The 11504-nt window shown below is 41.5% G+C and overlaps 1 non-coding gene across 1 annotated transcript; it reads left to right on the top strand.

Moving 5' to 3' along the window:
* Positions 1 to 5023: 5023 nt before the first annotated feature.
* LOC144708115 (small nucleolar RNA R71) lies at positions 5024 to 5132 on the top strand. Its single transcript, XR_013582658.1, has one exon. It is a non-coding gene; the product is annotated as a small nucleolar RNA R71 (small nucleolar RNA).
* The last annotated feature ends 6372 nt before the right edge of the window (positions 5133 to 11504 follow it).

Here is an 11504-nt window from a genome sequence, read left to right as displayed (position 1 = left end):
ATATCCATGGTTTGTGAATGCAAAACGAAAATTTTTAATGGATGATGCATGCAACTGTACTCCCCTCCCCCCCAATAAAAAGGCATGTTCCTACATGACAAATCATAATTACGAGAAAGGAGAAAGAGAGATCAAACCATGGAAGGAAAGGCGGCGATCAGCATTCGTGTTGTCCAGTGACCGTGTACCTAGCTTGGATAGGAGTTGCTGCGCACGAAGACAGAAACAAAAACGAAGAAACAAAAAAAAAACAAAGCAAAATAACAAAACCGAGGAAATAGGAAATGGAATCAAAAAACTAATCAGATCATGAGCTATCGTGCGGTGGCTTTTCTAAAGTAATATTCATGGGGCGATTAAGATCTTCGTCTTCTAAGTAGGGTTTGAGCCGTTGCCCATTCACAGTGAAGTGTCTTTGAGATGTAGGATCTAAAATGGTAACCGCTCCATTCTCAAAAACCTGCTGAACAAGGAAAGGGCCATCCCATCGCGTTTTCAATTTTCCTGGGAAGAGTTTTAATCTAGAGTTGTATAGCCATACTTTTTGATTCTCTACAAAAGTTCTTCTCCTCAAGCTCTTATCATGAAACATCTTCATCTTGGCTTTATAAATCTTCGAATTCTCATATGCCTCATTTCTTAACTCTTCCAACTCATTCAATTGAAGAAGTCTATGCTTGCCGGCTCTATCCAAATCTAGGTTGAGTTTCCTAATAGCCCAAAGGGCTTTGTGTTCTAACTCAAGTGGTAGGTGACAAGCTTTCCCGAAAATCAAGCGAAATGGAGACATGACGAGAGGAGTTTTGTAAGCCGTTCTATAGGCCCATAATGCCTCATCTAGTTTCCTAGACCAATCTTTCCCATCCAGACGCACTATTTTCCTCAAAATTGTTTTCACCTCTCTATTGTACAATTCAACTTGTCCATTGGCTTGAGGATGATATGGAGTAGTGACACGATGATGGACACCAAACTTCTTGAGGAGAGTTCTAAAGTTGTAATTTGTGAAATGGGAACCTCCGTCACTTATAATGGCTCGTGGGCATCCATAACGGTAAAAAATATTTTTCTCGATGTAATTGGTCACTACTTTGCTATCATTTGTTTTTGTGGGAATGGCTTCTACCCATTTGGATACATAGTCAACTGCCATCAATATGTATTCATATCCATGAGAAATAGGAAAAGGACCCATAAAATCTATTCCCCATAAATCAAATATTTCAACTTCTAGGATGGGTTGTAGGGGCATTCTATCCTTCCTATTTATGTTGATGGATGCTTGGCATGCTAAACAAGTATTATAAAATTTCTGGGCGTCATGAAATAATGCAGGCCAAAAGAAACCCAATTCAACAACCTTATGAGCTGTTACCTTGGCCGAGTAGTGCGCCCCTCCTGGTTTCGCGTGGCAGAATTCTAGGATGCTTCGTTGCTCGCTCTCGGGGACGCATCGTCGTAAAATTTGATCTTGCCCTTGGTGAAACAGCTCAGGATTTTCCTAGAAGTAAAAACACGCATCTTTTAGTAGCTTTTTCCTCTCGTGAGACGTCCAACCTGTAGGAATTTGTCCTGAAACAAGAAAATTGACGATATGCGCATACCAAGGAACTGATGTTCCTTGCGCAGTTAGAACAAATTCATCAGGAAATGCATCATTAATTTGCTCAGGTGGGGCGCCTATGATTTGGGAGAGGTGGTCGGCTACTACATTTTCACACCCTTTCTTATCTTTGATCTCTAAATCAAATTCCTGTAATAACAGCACCCATCTAATTAACCTAGGTTTAGCCTCTTTCTTCGTTAACAAGTATCTAATAGCTGCATGATCAGAAAAAATAGTTATTTTACTACCTAGTAAATAAGATCTAAATTTTTCTAAAGCGAAGATAATTGCCAGCAGCTCTTTTTCGGTAGTAGTGTAATTCAGCTGCGCATCCACTAGAGTTCTGCTGGCGTAGTAAATGACCACGGGTTTCTTGTCAATTCGCTGACCTAACACTGCACCTACTGCAAAATCAGAAGCATCACACATTAGTTCAAAAGGAAGGGTCCAATCAGGCCCTTGCAAGATAAGTGCATTAACTAAAGCCTCTTTCAATTTATCAAATAAGTTCTTAGCCTCTAGGGTTAGTTCAAAATCATTATTTTTAGACGATAGAAGATTTGTAAGAGGTTTAGAAATTTTAGCAAAATCTAGGATAAAACGTCTATAGAAACCCGCGTGGCGAGGAAACCCCTAAGGGTTTTTAGGTTGGTTGGAGGTGGAAGGCCCTGGATGATTTCGATTTTGGCCTTGTCCACTTCCAATCCACGGTTGCTGATTGTGTGTCCTAGCACTACTCCCTCCTGCACCATGAAATGAGATTTTTCCCAGCTTAGGACAAGGTTGGACTCAATGCACCTCTTCAATACTTTAGTGAGGCTTAGGAGGCAGTTTTCAAAGGTAGATCCAAATACTGAAAAATCATCCATAAAGATTTCTAGACATTCTCCTACTAAATCAGAAAAAAGGGCATTCATACATCGCTGAAATGTGGCGGGGGCATTGCATAGCCCGAAGGGCATACGCCTAAAGGCATATGTCCCTATGGGACTCGTAAATGTTGTTTTCTCTTGATCATCAGGATGGATGTTCACTTGGTTGTATCCTGAATAACCATCAAGAAAAGAAAAATGTTGCTGCCCTGATAGTTTTTCTAGAATTTGATCCATAAAGGGTAGAGGGTAATGGTCCTTCTTGGTCGCCTTGTTTAGCTTCTTATAATCTATACATACTCTCCATCCAGTGGTCAATCTCTTCTACACCTCTTCCCCTTTTTCATTCACTTCTACTGTAATTCCAGAATTTTTTGGCACCATGTGTATGGGGCTCACCCATCTACTATCGGATCTGGCATAAATTATTCCTGCATTCAACCACTTTATTATTTCTTTCTCAAGAACTTCTCTCATGTAAGGGTTGAGTCTCCTTTGATGCTCTCTACAAGGTCTGGATTCCTCTTCTAAAAATATCCTATGCTCACAGATTGCAGATGGAATTCCTCTAATATCATCAAATGTCCAACCTATGGCATTCTTATGCTCCCTAAGTACTTTGAGCAATTCATTTTCTTGTTCGGGAGTGAGTGATGAGGAGATGATTACAGGTAAGGTTTTCTTCTTGTCTAAATATGCATATTTGAGGGATGAAGGTAGAGGTTTGAGTTCTAGGCCCATCTCGACTAAAGGGGAGTCCATGATCTCGTCATCTAGCTCTCTACCCTCGACATGTGATAAGTACTCTTTAATCGCGTCCTCTCCCTCATCCTCTGTACACAATTTTAACTCCTCATTGCTTCCTAAGGGACACTTCATCATTTTTGATATATCAAGTTGAACTCTCTCCTTTCCAATTTTAAACTGCACCGTCCCCTTCTCCCAATCCATAATCGTTTTTGCCGTAACTAAAAATGGTCTTCCTAAGATAATAGGAGCTAAGCTAATGTTTCCTGATATCTTTACATCAGTCACTATAAAATCTACCGGTATTTCACAATTCTCTACAGTGATCATGACATCGGTTAACCTTCCCTCGGGTTGCCTAACAGTTCCATCAGCTAGGAGTAAATCCATATGTATTTCCTCCAATTCTCCAAACCCACACGCCTCATATAATGTCGTTGGGATGATGCTTATGCTTGCTCCCGTATCTAATAAAACTTTAGAGAATGTGTTTCCTCCAATTTCACATGTGATAAAAGGGGCTCCGGGGTCCCTCATTTTGATAGGGATGGCATTAAGGATGCTAGAGGCATTTTCAGATAATTTAACTACTTCCCTAGGCTTCCTAATGGTGCAAGAGTCCTTAAGGTACTTCTTTAGGGAGGGTGCAGACCTAAGCATGTCTTCTACAGTAACAGTCATAGTGGCCTTTTTAAAATTCTCTAACAATCGGTTTTCATAATGAAGGATAGGTTTTTTTCTATTTAAAGCAGAAGGGTAGGGAACATGCTGCCCACTCGTAGAAGGTAGAGGCTCCTCCACGTAGGGAGAATCCTCTCCTTCTTCCTCTCGTGGTTCATTCCCCTTCTTAGAATTCTCTACAGAATTCTGATAGGGATCCTGAAGTTCTTTTCCATTTCTCAATTTTGAGATTGCTAGAACTTCAGGATTGTCTCCATTCGTCTCATCGTGAATGGAGTGTTGCACATGATGCAAGTTGCATGGATTTACTAATGGTTTCGTGGGAAGTTTATACGATGTGCACGGGAATTCTGGAGTTATACCTTGGTGTTCAGGTGGTGCAGGTCTGAAGCTCTCTAATAGCTTCCTCATCTGCTCTTGAGATTCCAACACTTGCTTTGTTTGAAATTCCATCATCATTTGCATCTTCATCTCCATCTCTGCCCGCAACTTTTGGTTTTGCTTCTCTATCATATCTGAAATGACGGGGGTAAGTGAAGAAAAATCAGGTTGGTTCTGAGATGGAACCTGGTACTGTTGTGGAGGCCTGTGCTGGAATGGTTGTCTCTGTTGGAACGAAGGTTGAGCTGCCGGCTTGTTCCCTTGGTGGAACGTCTCTCCGTTTTGGAAATTTGGCCTCTTTTGACCTGCCCACGGTTGTTGCGGCTGGTTGAAGGCCTTCACCTCTTCTTCCATGGCTTGGCAGGCTCCATCGTCATGTTCCTTGCTGAAGCAGAGAGAGCAGATCTTAGCTTTAATGATAGGAGAGTTACCTAAAAAGACATTCTTCAAGGTGGAGGTGAGCTCCTCCAATTTCTGGTTAGTCTCCCTTAGGCCCGCTTGTAGCTCTCCCTCCTTGGCGTTAACCTGCAGAACTCCTGCTCTTTTTGGCTGCAGGTTTCTCCCATTCTGATTGGCCCCAATCTCCTGCAAGTCAGTTTCTGCAACTCTCTCCAAAATATCGAAAACTTCATCCTCATATGCGGCATAAAACGTTCCACCCATAGCGAGATTTACTTTGTTTTTCATAAAATCAGAGAGAGATTCATAAAATATTTGGGCTAGTTGACATTGCTCAATGCCATGGTGAGGACATTTCCTCAACAAATCATTGAATCTCTCCCATGACTCACTAAAGGCTTCTCCGTCATGAGGATGGAAATTGTGAATTTCTCTTCGATAAAAATTCGTTTTGGAGAGAGGGTAAAATTTCTGCAGAAATTTTCCTTGCATCTCTTCCCAAGAATTAAAAGTGATTCCTAGATTACGATACCATGCAAATGCTTTATCTTTAAGAGTTAGAGGAAAATATTTCATTTTTAACATCTCTGTAGATATTCCAGGAACATTTTGAGAAGAGCATCTAATATGAAAATCATCAAGGAATTCTAAAGGATTCTGTGCAGGTAATCCGTTAAATTCAGGTAGAGAATTAATCAATGCATTATCGTATCGAAAGAAGATACCTTCGCCAATGTTCAGATTTACATCGGTTTGTCGTAAGCTTCCGGACGGTGTAGACCTATCCAACATAGTTCTTCTCCTTTCATTCAGCTGATGTATCTCTTCAGCCATATTTCGTTGCTGAATTTCTGGTTCTGTGACTGTAGAATCTGGGGTGGCGTCTCTACTAATTTTTTCTACAGACTTCTCACCAGCTCCTGAGCATGTTACTACCATAGATCTTCAGCACAAATGTTAGCAGAACAATGAGCTGACGATTTTTAAGTCCTGCAGCTTAAGGAGAATCAAGAAAAGATTACTGAACAATTAAAAAATAAATTCCTACTGTAATACCGTGCTCCCCGGCAACGGCGCCAGTTGATAAGCTCGATTTTAGTGGTTTCTACTGGTTATTTATCAGTTAATGCGTGTGAGGATTGAGCTTATACAACGAAATTTATAACCTCACAGCTTAGGGCGAGTGAGGATCGATCCACAGGGAGACGGCAAAAAAAACAGCAGAAGAATTATGTCTATCAAATCAGTTCTTTTAAATCTCAATACTCAAGTATAAACGCTGGTGAATGATCTTCAGTACAAACGACAGAGTTTTCTTTAAAAGTCTCAGAGCAGCAAATATTCAGTAAGGATTTCGTTTACTAAGGATTTGCCCTTGCCCTTTGCGGCAATTTCACAAACACCTAGCGGGTGTTTGTGCACGCAGCGTAGCGCTGCGGCGTGGCTGCTGCGGCGGCGTGTGCGCCGCAGCAGCGGCGCTGCGGCGCGGCGTGCCTGCGGCGATGCTGCTGCAAGCGATTCTTGGCGCGGCAGCTGCTGAGCGTTCCTGCGTGCGGGCGAGCCTGCGTCTTGCTGCTGCAAGTGGCGGCTGCGCGGGCTTGCTACGCTACGCTGCTACAGGCAGCGTTTGCGTGAGCTGCTGCACGCGATGCTAGCAGCTTGCCGCTAGCGACCTAGGCTGAGGCCTGGGTCGGCGGTTTGATTGCTGCGTCTGAGAAATTCTAGTGCAAATTCAGTAGAGGGCTATAGATTTTTGAGGAAAACAAGAAGTAGGATGAATTGAACACAAAAACTTTGGATTAACTAAAACATAAACAACTCTGGTTGGAGATTGCCGAAGAACCTTGCAGGTTGCTTCAAGCCCAACCGAGGTTGTCCAAGAGGGAGAAGAATACGAAGCTGAACCAACTCAATCACTCCGGCTTCGTGTCACGTCATGTCCGGCGTGTCGGCGATCTTCTTGAGCGGGTACTCTTCAGCTTGCCTCTCCTCCCAGCTCCAATGGCTCATCAGCTACTGGAGGGTCTGTAGAACACCTTCCTCTCCAAGCCCTAGCTTCCTTAGAGAAAATTCTGGACAACCTAAAATCAACACTCAAGAGAGTTTTTTATAGGTTTCTCTTAAGTCATGCCCAGGGGCATTTTCGTAATTTCTGCTTCTTTGAATTTTTGCCCGCTCCTCTTGATCCTCGTCTCTTTCCTTGATCTTCTTAACCTGTCTCTGAATGTTTACTAACCATAAAATGTTAAATATATTCCACTTGATTCAAAGGATCAAGTGGGGTTAGTGATTTCATAAAATGATGCATATGCATGATATTAGCATGAATTAACATTATAATTTTGATGAATGAAAACTAAAAAGTTTAATTATTTGATGACATATTTGAGAGTCATCAGATATATCGCAGCAGACTCACTCCCAATCGCTTGATGATTTGGTTTGAAGACCTAGCAGGTAGGGTACAACTACTGTCCATATTTGTCTACCGCATTCCTTCGAGAATGACACTAGTTCAATACCTCAAACAAAGAATCCTATCTATCAAAAACATTGGCTAATCATAAGAGTACATAATAAATATTGAAACATGAGCAGTAAGATGACAGAAATACAAGACGTACTAATACAGAAAATGTAGCAAAAAGAACGATGTGACACGAGGGCCAGGGCCTTGGTGTGTTAGTTGTGAGTGTGACCATGGATGAGGAAGGTTGTCCAAGTCGACAAAGGGTGATGGATGGTGGCGGGGGGGCAAACGATGCCCCAAGACAATGCACATCATAGAGTGTAGATTGTAGTGGTACAATTACCTAGAGTGTCGCCGGCGATGGTGCCAATGATGCTCCGTGTGGTACGTTGCTGTGCGGGCGTCACTACGTGCACGCAGCCTTACAAGCAGGGTCGTTTATGCCTCTGAGCAGAATATTGGTTATTTGAATAAAGACAAAATACTACTTTTTACAGACTACATAGTAACATTTGGTTGCTTTTAAGGCCCTGTTTTACAGTTTCTTGTTTATCACACATTTTTGGTTGTACTTGTTTTTTGTAGATTAAGTGACCTTCTTAAAAAAAGCTGAAAATTGGCTTGAGTTGTTTTCTCAATATTTCTTATTGATAGTTCATATTTCAGTTGTAGTGGTGTGTATTATTATTTTAATTAGAACTGACAATTTGTTAAAGAGTGTACTGTGTGTTATGCTTGGATTTTAGAGCCCTTCTCTATGGTTTTTCTCGCGATTCAATACATCAAAATTTATTCTTCTTTTAGGTTGTAAAAAACAATTATATATTTTAAAATAATTTATTCTCGGTTTTAATTGTTTTTCAGAGCCAGTGGTTCTTTTTGATATTTTATTTCATTTAGTTGTGTGTTTCTTTTAATTTAAATCAACGTACTATTTTCTAAAGAGCCTATTATGGGCCATTTTGTTTTAAGCTCCTTTCCATTTTTTGATGTTCCAGTTCATGAATATTTTTTAGGGTTTTTTTTCCTGAACTAAAATCAAATTTTTTTCCAATAGTTTGTTGCGGGGTTTCTTTGTTTCAAATCTCATATATACGGTTGCTTATTTATTCTAAACATTACTAGATTAATGTAGGTATTTGAGTTGGGTTGTTTTCAAATACCCTTTAAAGTTTCTTATTGATATTCACTTTTACAGTAGTAATTGGTGTGTATAAATGTTTAAGTTAAAATGATAACATTTTAAAGTATCGATTTGAATGTTTTACTATTTTGAAATAATTTTCATTAAACAAAAGCTACTATTTAACGAGTCTGGGGTAACTTCTGTTTGAGAAAGTAATGACTTAAAAAAAAGAGGATGTTGTGGTTGCATCTGTTTTACAAACTTATTTATAGGGTTTATCTTAACGCTTTTTTTATTGTGATTACTGGTTTTTTAAAACAAAGAGTGAGATTTATTAAAAGAGATGATTCTAAGCATTAGTGAATTTTTAAATCCCTCTTTAAGGAGCTTTTCTTACTGCGTCACTTAATCAGTTTTTATTGTCTGTATTTTGTCTTTGTAAACTAAAATATTACTATTTTAAAAGAGGGGGTTGTGGGCTTTTGTTGATTGAAAAGCCCTTCTCTAGGGTTTTTTCTTTTTGTCTACTCTATTGACGTTTTTGTGTGCATTGTTTTTTTTAATAAAAAATAAACAGTGGTCTATTATTAGGCTCAACATTATTATAATATTTCCCTGTATGGCATTGTCCAATTTTAAAAATAAATATTGGGCTATATTGGGTTTTTAGAGCCCTTTTTCTAGAGTTCCCATATGATGTTAAAATTTATCAAAATTGTGTCTTTGTTTATAAATAAAAAAATGGCTAGTTTTCTGAAAACTGTTGGTTGTAAGCTTCAATTGTTTTTCAAAGCCATTTTATCTGGTTTTTTATGATGTTCTGTTTTAATCATCATTTTTATTTCAATTTTAAGACACAAAAATGTCTATTTGTTTAAGAGTAGGTTGTGCACTTCAAGAATTTTATAAGAATGTTACATTTTGTATTTTATGTTCCGATTTTTGAGGATTTAATCTATGTATTCGTTAATTGAAAACAGAAGAATTTTTTTTAAAGACTTGTTTTGGGGTTTAGATATTTTTTTAAAGCCCTTAGATAAGGGTTATTACTGATCTTTAATTTCTTAAGTGTTTTTTGGGTTTTATAATTTTAAATACTAAACAAGAGTATTTTAAAAGAGTCCTTGTGGGTATGAGTTGTTTTAAAAATCCCTTATTTAGGGCTTACTATTGCTGATCAACCTTGAGCGTCTTTGTATGTATTTGTTTCAACAACATAGGAGTATTTGTTAAAGAGTTAGTTGGGGCTTCAATTGTTTTATAGAGCGCTTTTGTATAGACTCTAACTTAATTTAAGTTCATCAAAGTTTTTGTTGTGTAAACTGATTTTTTAAAATTAAACAATAAAATTATACAAGGTGTTTAATCTTGATTTCAGCTATTCTCGTATACATTTATTGACATTCTTCTTCATTCTCAATTGAATAACACAATTTAAAGGGCATTCTCATATACGTATGGCCCGACGATCATGGTTACCTGGCCGACCTACCGGCCCGCCGTGACGAACTCGTCCGACCCCGCGATCGTGAACACGAGGCTGACCTATCGCCCCCCCCGAGATGACTACGTCTAGCACGATGACCGTAGTTAGGCAGCCGACCTATCGGCCCACCATGACCAAAACGTCCGGCGCCACGGTCAAGGATATGAGGCCGACCGACTCGCTCGTCGCGACCAATATGCCCCATGCTATGATAGTGAGTACAATGTTGACCGACTGGTCTGCCGTGATGACTACGTTCGGCCCCGCGATTGTAGACATGACGCCGATCCCCCAGCCCGCCATGATGATCGCGTTTGGCCCTACCTTCGCCGGTACGAGGAACTTGAAAAAGGTTCCCCAGTACCCACCATGCGCGATGCCTAACATCTACGCCCCGCGTGACAATCTTCCCCAACATTGGGATGACCACAATCGCGACCCAACCCCGCCTCGACGACTCGTCGACCTGCATCACGAGGATCACCTGGCTCCCAAATGGCGCCCGGACAACGCTGAATGCTGATGAGAGGAGAACCGCCCTCGGGTCCAAAAGAGCGTGCATGTCGTCATTCCGATCTTCGAGGGGTCGAGAAAACCCAAGGAGTTCATCGACTGGGAGTGAAGCATGAACTCCTACCTCCGGTGGTACCATATGGACGATGACTTGTGCGTCGAATATGCAGAGACGAGTCTTGGCGAACAGGTCAAGATCTTTTGGGAGAACGAGTGTGTCGCCATCGATCGACGAGGATGGGCCATCATGTCCTGGGCCAACATGGCGCTGAAACGGAGGAGTAAGTATGTGCCATGACAATACCACATGTCTCTCTTCCTAACGTTACTTGATCTTAGGCATGGTCGACTCACGGCGATGAAATATATTGACGCATTCAAGGAGTGCTGGATGCGGTGTCGATTCGTGGAGGACCCACAAATCATCATCAATCTATTTTCCCATGGGCTTCGACTGACCCTAGGCAGTGAGGTTCCTAAGTGCAACCCCACCGAGGTTGACGAAGAACACCACTTGGTGGAGCAGATGGAGTATCCGGGCAATGAAGCTGCACACCACTCACTCCACGCCTCGAGCCACCCCGACTCCTACCACACTGCTCACTATCGTTCGGGCTTCCCAAAACACCGGCAGGGAAGGAATTGCCCCGTCACTTCCATTGGTTCTACCCTACCTGCTTAGGCTGTCATGAGGGATACTCTAGCCCGTAGCACCACTGTCAGTCAAGCACAACTTACGTGCTTCAAGTGCCAAGGTAAAGGGTGCAGAGCTAGCCAGTATCCGTCTTTGGCCCTCTTGATTGATATGGGAGAGACGGAACACAGCCCAAACGAAGAACACGAACCGTTACCTGACGATGACTATTGTGGACACGAGGAACTCATGAACCGGTACGAGTCGCCCGACCCCCAGATCAGCTATATCCAGATAGTGGACTTCGTTACAACTCCCGCGCCTGCTCCATGCCCTAGGGCTTCGCGAATTGCTGGCATCGTCACTGACTGCCTGAGCACTAGTGGGACATCCGTCTTGCACCTGTCCCATAGAGGACAGCCTTGATGGCCGACACGATGCTACGAACATCAGTCTTCTACACTTTGTCTAGATCAACGACAAAGCATGCAAGATGAGGGGGGATAGTGGTAGTTCCGTCAATGCCATATCAAACGCGATGGTCGCCCGACTAGGGTTGGCAAGAATGCCTCATCCTACACCATTCGAC

This window comes from Wolffia australiana, chromosome 9, assembly GCF_029677425.1.
Source record: "Wolffia australiana isolate 7733 chromosome 9, ASM2967742v1".
NCBI classification, from domain to species: domain Eukaryota; kingdom Viridiplantae; phylum Streptophyta; class Magnoliopsida; order Alismatales; family Araceae; genus Wolffia; species Wolffia australiana.
This window is presented reverse-complemented; position numbering and strand designations above follow the sequence as displayed.